Here is a 17,657-nt window from a genome sequence, read left to right on the forward strand (position 1 = left end):
TTTCACTCCATTTTCTTCTTGCTTGTACAGTTTCTGAAGTAAACTCTGCTGTAATTATCTTTTTCTTCTCTTTAGGAAAAAATTTATTCCCTTCGGCTTCATTCGAGATTTTATTTTTGTCCTTGGTTTCCTATATTTTGAATATGATGTGCCAAAATGCAGATTTTGGGTGTATGCGCTTCTTCCATATCTCTGATCTTCCTGGATCTGTGGCTTGGCATATTTCATTGATTTTCTAGCTCCTGGCTGTTATGGAATATTTTTTTTTTGTTCTGCTCTTTCTTTTCCTACTGTCCTTCCAAATATATATAATGTTGCACCATTTGAAATTCTCCCACAATTTTTGTATGTTCTTTTCTTATATATTTTTTTCTCCACTTTTTTCCTCTTTGCATTTCACTTTGAGAAGTTCTATTAACCTATCTTCAAGCTTACTGATTATTTCTTTGGCTGTCTTCAGTCCACTGATGAATCTATCAAAGGTATTTTTTATTTCTCTTACAGTGTTTTTGATTTCTAGCATTTCTTTTTCATTCTTTGAGTTCTCATCTCTAAGCTAGAGTTAAAAAAAAAGAAATCCCTTTTTCCAGGATCTGGTGAAGTCTTTTCAAGGTTTGTTTCTGTAACAAATGCCTGGAGTAAGCATGGTATGGAAACACTTTGCGCATATTTCATAATAGTTACTTTGCCATTCCCCCTTGCTAGAGTAAAACATACACCTTTCTCAGCTCTGCAGTCCTAAGTTGTTTCTCAAACTAATCTACACTCCAGCAATTTGTCAAATTTACCATTTAGTATTCCTACCACTTTATGAGTCCAGTGGCTTTTGCTCAAGGAATGTTGACCTCAGCTGTGGCTCTGGATTTGCTTGTTTCTACAGACTTTGTGGTGGCAGATTGTCCTGTTACTTCAGTTCTCCCATGGGTTCAAGAAAAGTCATTGATTTTTAATTTGTTCATCTTTTTTCTTGTTGTTTAAGTATGAAAGCAACATATTCCAAGTTCTTTGATGTTAGAGTTAAAACGAGGAGTTCTAATTTTCTATTCTTATAATAACTTTGCTAATCTTTGTTATCAGAGCTATATTGTCCTCATCAAATAACTTGGAAAATAGTCCTTCCTCCTTTATTTCTGAAATATTTTTTAAGTGTAATATTTTATCTTCCATAAATGGTTGACAGAAATTATTAAATTATTTGTCAGGTTTTCTTTTTGAAAAAATATTTGATCATAAATTCAATTTCTTTAATAGATACAGAGCTTTTCGTAGTTTTTTATTTCTTCTATCAGTTTTTTTTTTTTAAACCAAAACTGTTTTGTCTTTTCTTTTTTAAAGGAAATGTTTCCATTCTATTGTTTAATTTACTTGCATGAAGTTGTTTTATAATATTCTCTTATTGTCTTAATGATCTGTAGGAATTTCTGCTATTTTAATTTTGCTATTGCTCATTTTACTTGTTTCTCTTCATCAATCTTCATAAAGGGTTGCCAATTTTATTAATTTTTTTTAGGGAACCAACTTTTGGATTTGTTATTTTCCAGGCTTGTCAGTCATAAATGTTTCTTCTTTATTGCTTTTTTTTACTTTGTGTATAATTTACTCTTTTTTAAAAATCTTATTAAGGTGGTAAATTAAATAATTTGCTTTATATCTTTCTTCCCTGGTGATACTGGCATTTAAAGCTATATATTTCACTTTAAGAACTGCTTTAGCTGCATCTCATAATTTTGATGTTTTAATTTCATGGTTATTCAGTTCAAAATTCCCTTGTGACTGTTACCCTGTTTTAGAAATACCTTGTTTAATTTCCAAATATTTGAGAATTTTCTGTATTTTTTATTAATCTCTAATTAAATTCTTTGTGATCAGAGAGCATAGTTTATAAGATTTAAAACCTTTTGAAATCTATTGAGATTTATTGCATATCTAGGTACATGCTTTATCCTGATGTTTTGTTAGCTCTTCACAAGAATTTGTTTTCTGCAGTTTTGTGTTAATGATAATTAGATCAGAATGTTTGATAGTGTTCACATCTTTTATATTTGTATTGTTTTTATATATTTGTTCTATCAGTAACTGTGAGAAGAGTGTTACATACTCTCAATTATTATTGTAGATTTATCTGTTTCTCTCTTTAGTTCTGTCAGTTTTTGTTTCATATTTTTGGATGCTTTCCTATTAGGTACATATTTAAGCTTATTATATATTTTATTAACTTTTTTATTATTATACATCTCTATTTCTCATAAAATTATTTGTCTTGAACTATATCTTATCTCATTAATATAGCCACACCAGTTTTTTAATGCTTACTGGTACATGATATATATCTTATATATTTTTACTTTTAATATCTCTGTCTATTTCTAATGTCCTCATTTATAGAGAACATAGAGTTGGGATTTTTTTTAAACCAGTTGTAAAATATTTACCTTTTCATTTGAATGTGTAGTCCAGTAACTTTTACTGTAACTATTGGTATGGTTGGGTTAAATTCTATTATTTTGAACTATGCAATCCATTCGTATAATCTGTTTTATGTTTCTTTGTTCTACTTTTGATGTCTTTTTAGTTTAATTAAGATTTCTAATTTATTTTTTCACATGCTTTTTAGCTATGTCTATATCATTTCGAGGTTGCTGTAATAAATACAATATGCATCTTACTCTCATTAGAGTCTATAATACTGATCATTCAATAAGTAGCATATCACACATCATGTATGTAAGACTCTAACAAACATACACTTACAACCACTATCATTTGTTATAATTTTTCAAATATGTTCATTTTACATTGGTTATAAAGCTCCTTATATTATTTTCACTTTACTGTTTCACTTGTTTTTAAAGAGAAATTCACAGAAGAAAAAAGGAGGTAATGATTTATATTTGCTCATGCATTTAATATGTCTTTTGGCTCCAGTATTTTCTGATGAGAAATCAGTTATATTCATATTTGTGGTCTTCTATCTGCCACATATTGATTTTCTTTGCCAGCTTTCATTTCTTGTCTTCTTTTATCTCTGGTTTATAGAAATTTTATTATGATGTGTCTGGGCATGGTTTTTTTGTATTTATTCTGGGTGTAATGAGCTTCTTCGATCTATAATTTGACTTTTTTCCCCATCAAATTGGTACAGCTTCAACTATTATATCTTCAAATATTTATTTCATATCATTTTACCTCTCTTCTCTCTTTTTGAGATTCTAACTGCAGATGTTTGACTGCTTTAAATTTTCCCACAGGTCGCCAAAGAGCTGTTCATTTTTCTTGTATCTTTTTCTCCATATTATTCAGACTGGATTTCAATTAAACTGTATTGAAGTTCTCTGACCCTTTCTTCTTCCATCTCCAACCTGCTGTCAAGCTCATCAAAGTTAAATTTTCATTTCAGATATTATAATATTTCATTCTAGATTTCAATTTGTTTTTTTTAAAAAAAGTTTTCTTTCTGTTATGAGATTTCTCATCTTTTTACTCATTACGGCCATATTTTCTTTTAAGTGTTTAAACATCTTTATAGTAGCTATTCTAAATTACCATCTGTTAATTCTATTATTTGTATCATCCTAAAGTCTTTTTCCATTCGGTGCTGTATTTCTTTATGATGGGTTATATTTTTCTACTTTTCCACATGCTTATTAATTTTTGTGTTGATTTTAGAACTCTGTAGGTAGGTTATTATAAATAGTATAGATTATTTAGTCTTTTTAAAAATAGTGTTGAACCTTGTTGTGGCAGTTGATAGTTTTCTGAGAGGCTCCTAGATTTTATCAAGGCTTGTCTTAGGCTTTGTTACTCTTAAGATATAAATTTTCTAGTGTTTCAGATGAATGCCAAGGGTTTTGATGAGTTCTTTAATCTCTGTTTGGGCTAGAACTTGTCTTCCAAACTGTGTAATATCTAGTATCTTTGCTTTGCTCTCAATCTTGTAAGCACCATTGTCTGCTAGACCATTTAGAATCTTGCTCTTTATATGTATAGTACATCTCTTGATCCAAAGCCCTCACACATTTCTGGGACCACTCTTTTTCCCTGCTCAGTTCCCTCTAATACCTCATCCTATAAGTTCCAGCTGCTTCCACCAGCCCTAAATTCTGAACTTTGCCTCCTCATTCAGGTGGGACTGCCTTGTTTCTGCTGGTCTCCAATTCCTTATGTTGCTTCAGAAAAAATTGTTCTTAAACAGAAAGACTAGGTAATCATGAAACTCACTTCTGTGTTTTCTTTCTTTCAGAAGGGAAGTCCTGTACTGCCTATTGTCCCATGCCAGGTAATAGTCACTTCACGTATTTTGTTCAGTTTTATAGTTACTTACTATGTGTTGGTGACTCTGGTACAAGTTACTCTTACATGTTTGGAAGCGAAAGTCTGACATTGTTATCTTCATTTATTTATTTATTTTATTTTTTAAGCGAGGCAACTCTTGATTGACCTCACAGATTGCAAGGACCTTGTCAGCTTACAATCCCTTAACTATTATTAATTAATTAATTAATTAATTATTTTTTATGCCAACAGCACCTAGTCTTCCTAGGTGGTCTCCCATCCAAGTACTAACCAGGCCTGATCCTGCTTAGCTTCCAAGATCAGAAGAGATTGGGCTAGTTAAGGGTAGCATGGACATGGACTTGACATTTGTTATCTTTTAAAGAGAATAACTTCTCAGCAGAACTGAAAGTGGTAATTCCAATCTTGTACAAGGAGATTAATAGATATTACATTTATTACTAGTAAGCCTTGAGTACTTGAGACAACAAAACAAAGACATTTCATTGTCCTCAGATGAAGGTACAATGAGAAGTATTATCTATTTTGGCCCTATGACATATATTCTTCTCTGACTGATATCTATTGTCTCATTTTGTTAGCCAAAGCACCTAAATACAAAATGCAGGCAGTGAGGAGCTAAAACTAGAATGCCTATTTGGCAAGTTAATAAATATTTATAATTTTTCCTTTATATTAAAAAAGAGTGAAACATTACATGATATAACATCTATTTCAGCATATAACAAGAGACATAAAAGTGTCTAAAGTTGTGTGATATTAACAGGTCCATTTTATTTGATTTCAAAGCTTATCTATTTACAGTATCAATACTCTGAAATATGTAGTTAACATAAGAATTTTAATGAAAATTTTAAATATGAGAATTTAAATTTTTGGGGTTTCTTTCCATTGTGAGTTTCTAATTTTTAGATTTATTATTACCTAGAGATTTTCAACATTAAATATATTTCACAGTAGTTTTTGTATAATCAACAAAGTGGAAAAGACATGTGTTAAACATAGAATTTTACATGGCAAAGTATTTGGCATAGGATCAGGTTACGGTGACTATTTTTGAATGTTAAAAAGGTCATATTTCGTCATTTGATCTAAGTGAAGACTGAAGCAGCTGGATCCCATCCTCTTCTATTCACCATACAGACCCAAGAGTTTTGTGTATTAGCTGCTACTCCTAGCATTTTTTTTTAATTTCAATTTATTTTTCAACTCATTCCATTTCTTCAAAATGTTTCTACACATTTTCTTCTATTAATTGTGTTTGATATATATTGGAGACTATGAATTCTCTTCCTTCTTGTTTAGTATTATACAGCGAAAAAGTTTTCCCTTTAAAATTAAATTTTCTTAATTGACATCTCACTTTAAAAGAATATCTATTTCTTTGTCCTGTGAAATTATCTGCTGAATAAGTTCCTCCCCAATCTTCAGAGTGATAGTTCCAAAATGTCCTGTGTTTGGAGATCTAGTAGAAGTTTCTATATGCCTTATGAGATAGTAAAACTTTGAGAGTCATGTGTTCTGAGTGAAACCATGAAAGTTTATATTAATAGTTTCAACTTTCACCAAAGTAAAGCAATAAAGATGTCGTGTTTCATAGTATTTCACTTAGTAATCCAGTGCCCTGTACTATTAATATATATAAATCACCTTTTTGCCAAAAACAATGGATGTCTCTTCTTCAACCTGATAATTTGTAATTGTGCATTTGATACTTTATGCAAATGGTTGACACCTTTATGTCATTATAACTCAAGCTGGTTGACTCCCTCTGTTCAAGTCCCTTGTGGTCCCAGTGAACCAGAGTGACTCATTATTGCCAGGGTTAGAAAAAGTTTTTTATGTATTCAACATTAACTTTCACTCATTTTTATATCCTATTCTCCTCTACCACCTGGAGTTCCTTCTCTTTCAAATTCTCTTCAGAAAATATTACTTATTCCTCTCTACTTGATTTTCACATACGGGAAATTTGAGTTTGAGAAAGATTTAATATACTTATTTGTCTCCATTGTTTAAAGAATTAGGAAAACATTCTATTTTTGGAATAACTATTCCAAAAATATATTTAATAGATTTAATAGCATTTAATCTATTTAATCTATTTAATAGATGATCAATGAGTTTTTGTTTTATGAGTAAGTAATCTTAAGGTTTTAGCCACTTATTCATACTATCCATGCACTTCTAATTGAACTTTTGTTTTTCTTTTAATTGTGTTTTGTAATTGCAATTATTTTCCATAGTTCATATGCAAATCTTGGCTTTTCTAGTGACTTTTTTATATGTAGAATTCATTTTTTACTTATAATTTAGAAACCTTAGATGTTAAAATTTGATAAAAATGCAAACAGCCAAAGTGGCAAAATATGAATAAAACATATTGCAGTTGTGATTTCTAAAAGTTAATTTTTTAGAACTTAAGTTTATTAATCTTCTGAAAGAGAATTTTCTAACTGGTATATTACTGGACCTGGAGGACTCCAAAAATGTAAAGACAAGTTAAGTAATTTCTCTACCTTAAACTGGTTTTAAAAAAAAGATTAAGAAAAAATGAGATCAGTTATTTGTGGAGTCTTCATAGTTCAGCCATCCTGTGAAGTTTAAAATAACTTGGGAGGTTTTTTAAAAATCATTTTAAAGATATTATCTCCATAACATTTTGGATCTTGGTAATCTTTATGGGTATGCCTGTCGGTAAGAGGTTAACACTGGTCACTATTGTAAAACCAACTACTTGAGATGATACTGAACTGTCCTATGAGAGCTGATAAAAATTAAATATTAAAATATTGTTTTACAACCCCAAACTCATATCCGACAGCTTACACCACAACTTTCCATATACATAACTTTATCCAACCAAAACTAAACTCCTTATAGTATGCCCCTTGTCCCAAAGCTGTATCTGCTGTGATTTTTTTCACCTGTTTTTGTTCTCAAACACTGACATCATCCATAACTTTTCTCTTTTTCTATACCCTAAGTCCAACCCAACTGAAAAGCCTCTTGACCCTATCTTTGAGATGCCTGGAATCTGGTGTCTCCACTGTTACTACCATGTTATAAGTTATATCACTGCTGGCTTAGATTATTGAAATAAGCTCCTATTCTTTGAATAAAGTTGTTTATGGTTACTATATCTAGGCACTGTTCTTAGTTTCCATAATTACCTTAAAAGATGATTACCAGCCCGATTTTGGATATTAGGCAACTGAGACATTAAAAAATGATTTCCTTAAGACCACAGTGTAAATCAAAAAGCTAGTATTTGAACCCAATTTGCTTAATTTCACATCAGGATTTACAACACTGCTATAATGTTTAATCTTTGTGGCACTCTTAATTCTAGTAAATACAAAACTAGAGCAAAGTTAAGATAAAAACTACAGTATTAGAATTTTTTCATAATCTTTATAAAGTCTAGAAGGTAAACAAAAATTTAAAAAATAAACCCTAAAATTCAAAAGTAATTGTGATACAATTAAAATGGCAATTTTAGGTAGATAATAAAAGTAATTGTTCTACTTATTTTACTTTGTTGTGCAAATGGCAGGGACACTGAAATATCTGTGATTTTTATTCTACTCGTAAGCTAACGAGTGTGTCTACCCAAGTTTCACAGATGCTTGCAGAAGACATGAGAATCGGGTTAGGAGTTCTGGTAAATCATTTGTTTTTTAGGACTAGCCTTGGAAAAATCTTTCTCATATTAGTATATTAGGATATTTTAACAGCAAATAAATATCTGTGGTTTAAATGAAAATAGGGCAAGCTAATTTCAGCTTCGCATTTAACCTGGTCAGAAATAAAGGTTAGGAGGACATTTTATACTTTTTATAGATTTACAAACTTAATTAGAATCTTCATGCTCAAATGAGAGATTTTGAGCAATGTCCTTGTATTCCCAGAGCATGAACAGGAGAATGGATCATTTTTTTTTTGCTACTGAGGTTGACATAACCATAAGTAGAATCAGTCATCATTGCTTTAACAAAACATTTTGTCCAAAGCATAATTACAAAGATACATTTCAGATATATATATTGAGTCTAACTTTTTAGATAAAACTAAAGTGGAATTTTGGAAAGTATCAGTAAATATATTCATTATGTGGATCTTTATTTGAGTGATGTTAATCAATGCAACCTTGGGATAAGTCTTCTGAAGGGATTGGCAGGCCTTTTCCCCATTCTTCATCCATTCCTTCCTGGGAAGTTTCCTACTTATAACACTATTCTTTATGCAGTAGAACAATTACAGTTTTTATTTTATGTTTTTATTAAGGAATGTGCATGTGAAAGTCTAAGATGTCAAATAGATGATTTGAAAGGCTTTCCACAAACGGTTTCTTTTTTATGCCGCATAATGTCTGATGTGGCATTGTTGGAAGAATGTAATTTTTAAATAGTCAATTTCAAAAGATTTTTTTTATCCTGAACCTAATTACAGTCTTAGGTTCTAAACCCAGTAAGTAAAATCTATGGATTGACTGCATCAGACAAATTTAAATATCATGTCAGTGAATGATCTCCATTTAAAGTATAATTATTTTCCCTTTATTTCTATTACTTACTAATACTTTAGCCTGTTAAAATCAAATAATGGTATTGGCAGAAAAACAGACATAAAGAACAGTGGAACAGAATCAAGAGTCCAGAAGTAAACCCATGTTTATATGGGCAAATAATTTTTGACAAAAGAGTCAAAAACATACAGTGGAGAAAGGAAAGCCTCTTCAATAAATGAATAAAACTAAGCTGTTTTCTATCAACATACACCAAAATTAACTCAAAATATATTAAGGACCTGAATGTAAGACCGGAAACAATAAATTCCCTAGAAGACCGGAAACAATAAATTGCCTAGAACTAAACTCGAAGACCTTGGACTTAAAGAGGGTTTTATGAATTTGAACTCAAAAACAAGGGAAGTAAAAGCAAAAATAAATGAATGGGATTACATCAAACTAAAAAGCTTCTGTACAGCAAAAGAAACCATCAATAAGGTAGACAACTATTGAATGGGAAAGTATATTTGCAAGCAACACCTCCAATAAGGGCCTAATATCCAGAATATACAAAGAACTCATACAACTCAATAACGACAAAAAGACAAACAATCCAATTAAAAAATTAGCAGAGGACCTAAACAGACACTTCTCCTAAGAAGACATACAAATGGCCAACAAACATGAAAAGATGCTCAACATCGCTAGCTATTAGGGAAATGCAAATCAAAACCACAATGAGATACCATTTACACCTGTTAGAATAGGTGTTATCAACAGGACAAGTTAATAACAAGTGTTGGAGAGGATGTGGAAAAAAAGGAACCTTCATACACTGCTTTGGAAAACAGTACCACCGCTTTGGAAAACAGTACTGAGCTTCCTCAAAAAACTAAGAATTGATCTACCTACCATATGATCCAGCAATCCCTCTACTAGGTATTTACCATAAAGATTTAAAATTATATCTTGGAAAAGATATTCACACATCGACATTCATAGCAGCATTATTCATGGTGACCAGGATGTGGAAGCAACCAACGTGTCCTACAATAGATGATTGGATCAGGAAGCTGTGATACATATATACAATGGAATATTACTCAGCCATAAGAAGAGATGAAATACTGCCATTTGTAACAACATGGTTGGATCTCAATATAATCATGCTAAGTGAAATAAGCCAGAAAGAAAAAGTTGAAAACCACATATCACTTATTTGTGGAATATCAAACTAAAAGCAACAAACAAATAGGACAAAGACTCATGGACAATAGACTAGTGGTTACCAAAGGGTGGGGGGCAGGGGAGAGGTAGATGGGGTAAAAGAGGTCAAATATGTGGTGACAGAAAGAAATCTGACTATGGGTGGTGAACACACAATGCAATATATACATGCCTTTACTGTTGAATTGTACACCTGAAACTTACTGGATTTCGTCAACCAATATTATAATAAAAATAAATTAAACAATAAAATAAAGTATTTCAGTTCTATTTTTGCTTTTTCTTGTAAAATATTAATCAGGATTTAAATCTATAAATAATTTGTGCTGGATATACTGTTAAATTTGAAAATGTTTATTCTGTGTCTGAAGAATAGCTAACAGAGCTATTCTTTGAAGACATTCTATAATTCTCTCTTTGACCTCCAAGATTGCCCAATGATAGATTATTTTTACTATTTGACAGGCTTCAATTCTTGCTCATTAATGTTTCAACTCTTTGGAAACACAAATCTACTCTTCTGCTTAAAGTTCATCTGTAGTATGTTTTATCCTCTAACCCCCTCTTTTTTTGTTGGTTTGACCTAGTTTTAATTGTTTATTTTATTAAGCAGAATGTGTCATAGATTCTCTATGCCAGTTGGCATTTATATATATAGAGAGAGATATATATATTAAATTGGATTGGAATATTTATTGCCTTTTATGCATCAGAGATATGTTGTTTACTTATGTGAGAGTATACCTCTCACAAATACTCTTCTTAAAATTTTGTTTTGCAATTTTGAATTGATTTCTCCAATGAAAATTTATAATTTTTTCTTGTTACCTTAAAAATATCATGAAGAAGTCACAAGTGCAATAGGAGTAAGCTTATAAATTGAGAATTACTGATACTTTATAATATTTAGTCTTTGAATTTGGATGTTCTAAAGAATATAATATCTAATAATGAAGAGCTCACAAACTAACGGATAAATTAAGGATTATTGGAATTATATGAATTGTAAAAACTTGGAAAAAATATTTTAATTTTTTAAAAAAAATCAATTAACTGTGGGGAAGAACTTAGATCTTCAATTCAAATGTTCTCATATTCCAGATGAACTAAAGATTTAAATAATAAAAACATATCTCACAAGAAAAAACTTATGAAAAATGTTATTTTCTAATCCCTCTAAATGGGAGAGAATCACTAAGCAGGTAAGTGATAGGATCGGTGAAGGAAAATGTCAGCAGTTCTGACAATCACAAAAATAAAAAAACACTCCTAAGTGCTATTTTATAAAGCCAAACTGGAAAAGACATGCATTAAATATGAGTATTATAATTATTACATGAGGTATTTAAAATGATAAATACTATGATCACATTATATAAATGACCAGAAGATATAAACAGATAATTCACAAACAATTAAATTTATTGAAAATTGTTTTATGGGCTAGCCTGTGGTCTAACTTGGAAAATGTTTTGTGCTTGAAAAGAATGTATGTTCTGGTGTTGTTGATATAGTTTTCTATAGTACTGGTTAAGTTGTTCAGGTGGTTGTTTTAGTTGTTAAAATCTCTCACATATTTACTGATTTTATGTTTAGTGGCTTTCTCAATTATTAGATTGTGGTATTGAAGTCTCCAAACACAGTTTTTGAATTATCTATTTCTCCTTTCAAGTATGTTATGTGCTTTTTGGGTGCTGTTGTTTGGTGCATATACATTAATAACTTTTTTCTACTATCTCATTATCATTTTGAAATATCACCTTTTATTTCTAATAAATGTTTTTGCCTTAACATCATTTTATATGGTATTATTGTAGCCACACCAGTATCTTAATGATGTGTTTGCATGGTATCTTTTTTCCATCCTTTTACCTTTATCCTATTTGTAACTTTGAAACTAAGGTGTGTCACTTGTAAAGTTGGGTCTTGCTTTTTCAATCCATTTAACAATGTCTGCCTTTTGATTGCAGCATTTATTCCATTAACATTTAATGTAATTATCAACAATAAATTGATGACATTTTTTGCTTTTACAATTAAACTACGATGTACCTAGATATGGTTCTCTTTATGTTTATCCTACTTGTAGTTTTTAAGCTTCTTAATTTTTTCATTAATGTTTTTCATCAATTTGGGGATGTTTAGGCTATTATTTCTTTGCCTATGTTTTTTTCTGACTCTTTCTTCTTTTGGGACATCCACTGTGCATATGTCAGTTTGCTTGATGTTGTTTCACTAAAGAACTGTTCATTTTACTTCAATATTCTGTGCTTCTTAATATTCACTTCAATATTCTGTGCTTTTCAGGTTGGATCATTTCTATTGATTTATCTTCGAGTTCACTGAACTTTTCCATCATCTTGAATCTCCTTTTAAGACCATCTAGTGGGGGATGGAAACAGCTCCAGGCCAGAAGGCCTCAGTCTTCCAACATTCTTATTCAAAGTTTCAGCAATTCTTCATGAATAAGCAAGCACCTCTCAATTTATTGTTGGTTCAGAGTTCTTAAAGGGTTATTTTTGACCACACTGTCATTTTGTTGTAGCTGCCAGCCCCTGATAGACACATGGACCTCCAGAAATCAGTGAGTTATAGGAAACACTTTTTATTCAGCCAGCTGGGTCTGCCAGGGGTACACAGACCCCAAATTAAGCAGCCCTGAAATGTAGAGGTACAGGGTTTTTAAGCCCTAAACCCCATTCTTCCTTCTGTCTGAACACAAAAGTCTATTTTTCTTCTATTTACTAACTGTCAACCCACGGGTCGGTTGTGCAAGTGGGGGTACAGAAGCAGAAAGCTTATTGTTAGAATGTTATGTTCCTATGGGTGATAGCCTCTGTTTCCATGGGTGATAGCCTATGTTCCCATGGGCGATAGCCAAGCAGTAATTTTCCAGACAGCACAATTTTATAATTGTTTTTTTGTGTGACAAGATTTGTTAACCACTTCATAGCACAATAGCCAGAAGTCCTGCCTCAAGATCATTAAATTAAGCTGCTTAACATGCATTTTTAAAATAGTTCAACTCCATTAAGAAAAGCAAATTAAAATGATAATGGGATATTGTTTTGCCTAAAAATTAGCAAAGATCAAAAACTTGAGAATAATGAGTATCGGCAAGAATTTAGGAATATAGGTATTCCCACGTTTTCCTAGGTATGCTGTAATCAAGAACATTTATTTATTTTCTCTTTTATTTATTATTTCCTTGAATCTATATTTATAAAATGTTTTAAAATTATTCCTTAGATTTTTTTAAAAATGTTAAAATAACACATTTAAAGAATAATGAATATATAGTAAAAAGCAAGTCTTTCGCCCAGGCTTTTTCATCCTCTCCCTGGAGGCAATTATGGTTATCTCTTTCTTGTGAATATTTCCAGAGATATTCTATGTATATATAAGCTTAAGTGTGCATAATATAAGCTTTAAAAAAAGCCAGATACTTAAATATTCAATACACTATGTCACCAGCTTGTGTTTATCATTAAAAAAATGTTTTGATGATCATGACTTGTCAATATATAGAGATATCCTGCAACAAAATCCTTTACAGTTTTCATATCAGGGAAATTATAGAATTTTATTTTTTAACCACTTGCTGTTTTTCCATACTTAAATCTGTTTTCTATAATAGACATTTATTAATTTTATAATTGTAAAGTAGACTTTATTATTAAATATGTATATCCTTGACTCATTAATTTTACTTCTATAACAGTAAGTAGGAAATAATTGCACATGAAAAAACATATGTGTAAATGAGGTTATAGGTGAATATTAAAATGAGGGTTTTAACTAAATTTTAAATTTACTATGTACAATACAGCTCATTCATTTTAAACACATTTAAGTAGCTGTCAAAATTATGAAAAATTATAATAGCTAATATTTTATTGAATACTATTATTACATGCCAGGCATTATCCTAAAATCTTTCAATGTATTACCACTTTTATTATAAAAATAATTTTGTGAGATGGGTACTTTTATTTTTCCCCATTTTATAGATGAGAAAACTGAATCATAGGAAAGTTACATAACTTGCCAATGAAAAGTTCATAATGATATGCAAAAGTAACTATATTGACATAGCTCAGGTTCCCCAGGGAAGGAACTTTGAAGTTATGAAAGAAGAGGGGTTACCCATGAAATCAACACCAGAGAGGAAGCGGAGGAAATAAAATTTGGCTGAAAGAAGAGTTAAAATGTGATGCAGATGTAATGTGGTCACAATTAAGGCCTCTGCAGACCCTGTAGGGAGCCATAGAGCTACGGTAGCTCTTCAGAAAAGTCCTGAATTGAATAAAGGCCTTTAGGTCCCTTCAATAAACAGTCATTGGTGAACGGGTGTGACAGCAGAGGAAGGGGGTAATTTTGGCAAGCCAGCTTTCTCTGGCTGAGTGCAAGTTTTCTGAGAGCGTCTCAGCTGAGCACAGCCACCCTCCAACTCTCAGCATTTGATGAGACTACTGCTTGCTTTAGTTCTGAATGGGGGGATCTAGGCGCTACACATAGTACCTACTGCATATACAATAATACGTCTTTGTAAGTCCATATATATTTATATTTTTATCCTACATGGATGTACTGTGTGTGTATATCACATGTACATACATATTTATAAATATGAAAAGAAAATATGCTTTCATAATAAGAAACAAGTAACTCTTTTTTATAATTTAAATCACGTCTAAGTACAAATACTTTATTTTAAAATAAAAATTCACTCTCAAAACTCCCTTCAGCCATATGAATTGAAAAAAAATTCAGGTTTGTAAGATTTTTCTAATGCACATATTGGAGTATATAAAAGCTATCTCAAAGAATAGAAGTCAGAGTTTAAAAGACTATTAATTCTGTATTTGAATAAGAGGGATAACTACAATCATATGTCAGGTACTGAAATATGTGTCCTTTGAAAGTTTTATATAATAAAATATAACTTATTACTGTTGGGAAGTTCTATAATCAGAATAAACCCTTTCGACCAAAAACTTCAGAGAAAATTCAAAAAGAGTTAGGTAGTAAGAAGTTTTGACCATAAGTAATTTGCTTTTTGAGTTACTCTAATATACTTTTAAAATATTAGCTTTTCATTTCTTCGTTTTTGCAATCTCTTCCATTGCAAAAGCATAAAGAGTTGAGAAAAGGAATAAAAGGAGCCTTGAGTCAAGAGAATAAAATCATCTAGACTGATGACTGGATTGGCTGCTCTGGGTGTGTCAAGAGTCCACTTTAGTGCAGCCTTTGGGCAGCTTTCAGTATACCTGACCAGCACCAAGGTGCCAACTGTGGATTGCCTTGCGCTATTGCAAAGATCATTTTCACAAATATAAATCATCTTTTATAATCTTCTCATTTTTGGTTTGTACTTTCTCTCATGTGCTCTGCTCTTAGGAGACTCAACATCAATTGATGCAGTCACTTTAGGCACTCTTTTCCTGTATTCTTTTTGGTGTTCTTAAAGCAATGTTTCCTCCTAGTGCATTCTTTTCCCCCCATATCATTGCTGTGCTGGGCACCTTTGATTGGATATCCAAGCTAAGGCTTATTGATCTGACCCATCAGGATAATACACAAGCAGGAGCTTGAATAGACATATGTGGTAAGAACATGAATATCTCAAAAGTTATGTTCCTGGGTGGAAATTTATAACATTTTTTCAGACATCCAGCATAATACTGTTTTTGAAAATTTATGTTTAAAAATTTCTCTACTTTAGCAGTTTTGAAGGAGTAGATCTTAGAGCTTAAAGGACCTGAAAATGCTACAGCATAGGCATATGACCTGAGCTTTGTCAAGCAGAGACTCTCCTATGCTGGACTTGAACTGAGGAATTAGTGTCACAAGAGAAAATAGACTGAGCTTGTTCTCTTTAATTGGTAGTGACAGTACTTGTGAGCCGCAGGGGCAGAATGGTGTAAGGGTGGTGGTAGAATTAGTTCTTGTAGTTCTTAGTGCGCTACCTTTGGGACACATGGTAGGATCAAACTTGCTGGCCTCCTTTGTCCTTGAGAGGAGATAAGTGACTAGTTCCGACTTATGAGTTGTGAGCAAAAATAATCATGTCAGCTTCTGGCTTGGTGTGTTTAATAGCTGGAGTGAAACCTGGAGCTCTTTCTCTCTGCCAGTTAACAGTAAAATTCCAGATAGTGGCTTCTATCAGCCTGGGTCCCAGAGCAGGGACAATGCAGAGCAGGGTTGCTTGCGATCTGTGATGGGCATGTAATGTGAGTGAGAAACAGCTTTTGCTGTTTTAAGTGACAGTGTAATCTTATGCATCGTGGCTGATACAGTGGCTACCACGGCAGTGTTCCTGGTGTAAAAGTGGCAGCAGAACTGATCGGTGTTTGGCTAGTACCCTTATTCAATCAGCTTTCAAGTATGGTTTTGGGCTATTTCCAGAAAACACTCTAAAGTTCTTCATCCTTTTCAAAATCTCTATGTATTACCTGGCATGCTTTTGTAGCTTCCTTTTTTTGTAGCCTCCTTTTTTTGTAGCCTCCTTTTTACTTTAAACAGCCAGAGCCAGCACAACTCTACCCAATGCAACTCCCAAATAGCTTGGTTGCCTTTGAAATCCTGCTGTGGATTTTCTTCCACAAATTTGTATAAAAATCTTTGGAAGTTATTTTAATTTTAAAAATCTAACCCTACTCCCGAGAGTAACACATTTATGTATAAAAGATGTGCAGGTTATTTTCCCCTAAATCGATCACTTTCAAGCTCCAAGGGTTTATCTTAATTCTTGTACAATAACATTTGATGAATACATATATGTTCACCTCGTTTCCTTTAATCATGCTATTAACCTCAGAAATATCCCTACTGACTCTGTGCTGTCTGAATTGAACCATCCTGATCTCAGTAAACTGATCATTTCAGATGGCTCCCAGGAGGTTCTAGGACTGTGTAGACCATCAAAAATTGAATCCATTTGCTGCTCTTCCCTACCCAATGACTGCCAGCCAGAAGAGTGCAAACAGTGGGGAAGCATGCACCTGTCTTCTCACTGCGCTGTTCTGTCTTATTCTCTAAGTGAAGTTTGGATCAGATAATCCCTCATGTCCTTTCAAACTCTGAAGTTCTAGGACATCTTTCCTTCCTAAGTAACAAGTGGTATCTCAGAAACGATCTTACTGTAGACTTAGTTTTGTGGGCTTTTATTTTCTGATTTTACCTTTGTTCATTTTAAAGTGCAGGCACCTCCTTGACCTTGGGTCTTTTCTCAGTGGAGCAGAGTTCCTCAGTCTTAGCACTATTGACATCTGGGGCTGGATAATTCTTTGTTGCAGGGAGGAGGGTGGCTTGTGTATAGTTGGATGTGTAGCAGCACCCCTGGTCTCTATCCACTAGATGCCTGTAGCACACCTTCCAAACTGTCTCTAGATATTGATAAATATCTCATGGGAACAAAATTACCCCAGATGAAAATCAATGCATTAGATTATCTCCATTTGTATGGAATTCTATTTTCCAAAAGAGCCATCTTATTTTTAAACTTGAGAATTTCACTCTGTAATGCCCCTTTTAGTAATTCATAAAGATATTAATGTTAATTCCAAGTAAGGAAAGGGCAACATAATCCCTCATTTCAATTACCACTAAGCTTTTATCATTGTAG

At 32.2% G+C, this 17,657-nt stretch overlaps 1 pseudogene; it reads right to left on the reverse strand.

Annotated features, from left to right (window-relative positions):
* Nucleotides 1-4,515: 4,515 nt before the first annotated feature.
* On the reverse strand, nt 4,516-4,634 carry LOC118607584 (annotated as a pseudogene).
* Between the last annotated feature and the right edge of the window lie 13,023 nt (nt 4,635-17,657).

The sequence above is a fragment of the Rousettus aegyptiacus genome, unplaced genomic scaffold (genome assembly GCF_014176215.1).
Source record: "Rousettus aegyptiacus isolate mRouAeg1 unplaced genomic scaffold, mRouAeg1.p scaffold_m13_p_8, whole genome shotgun sequence".
Lineage (NCBI taxonomy): Eukaryota > Metazoa > Chordata > Mammalia > Chiroptera > Pteropodidae > Rousettus > Rousettus aegyptiacus.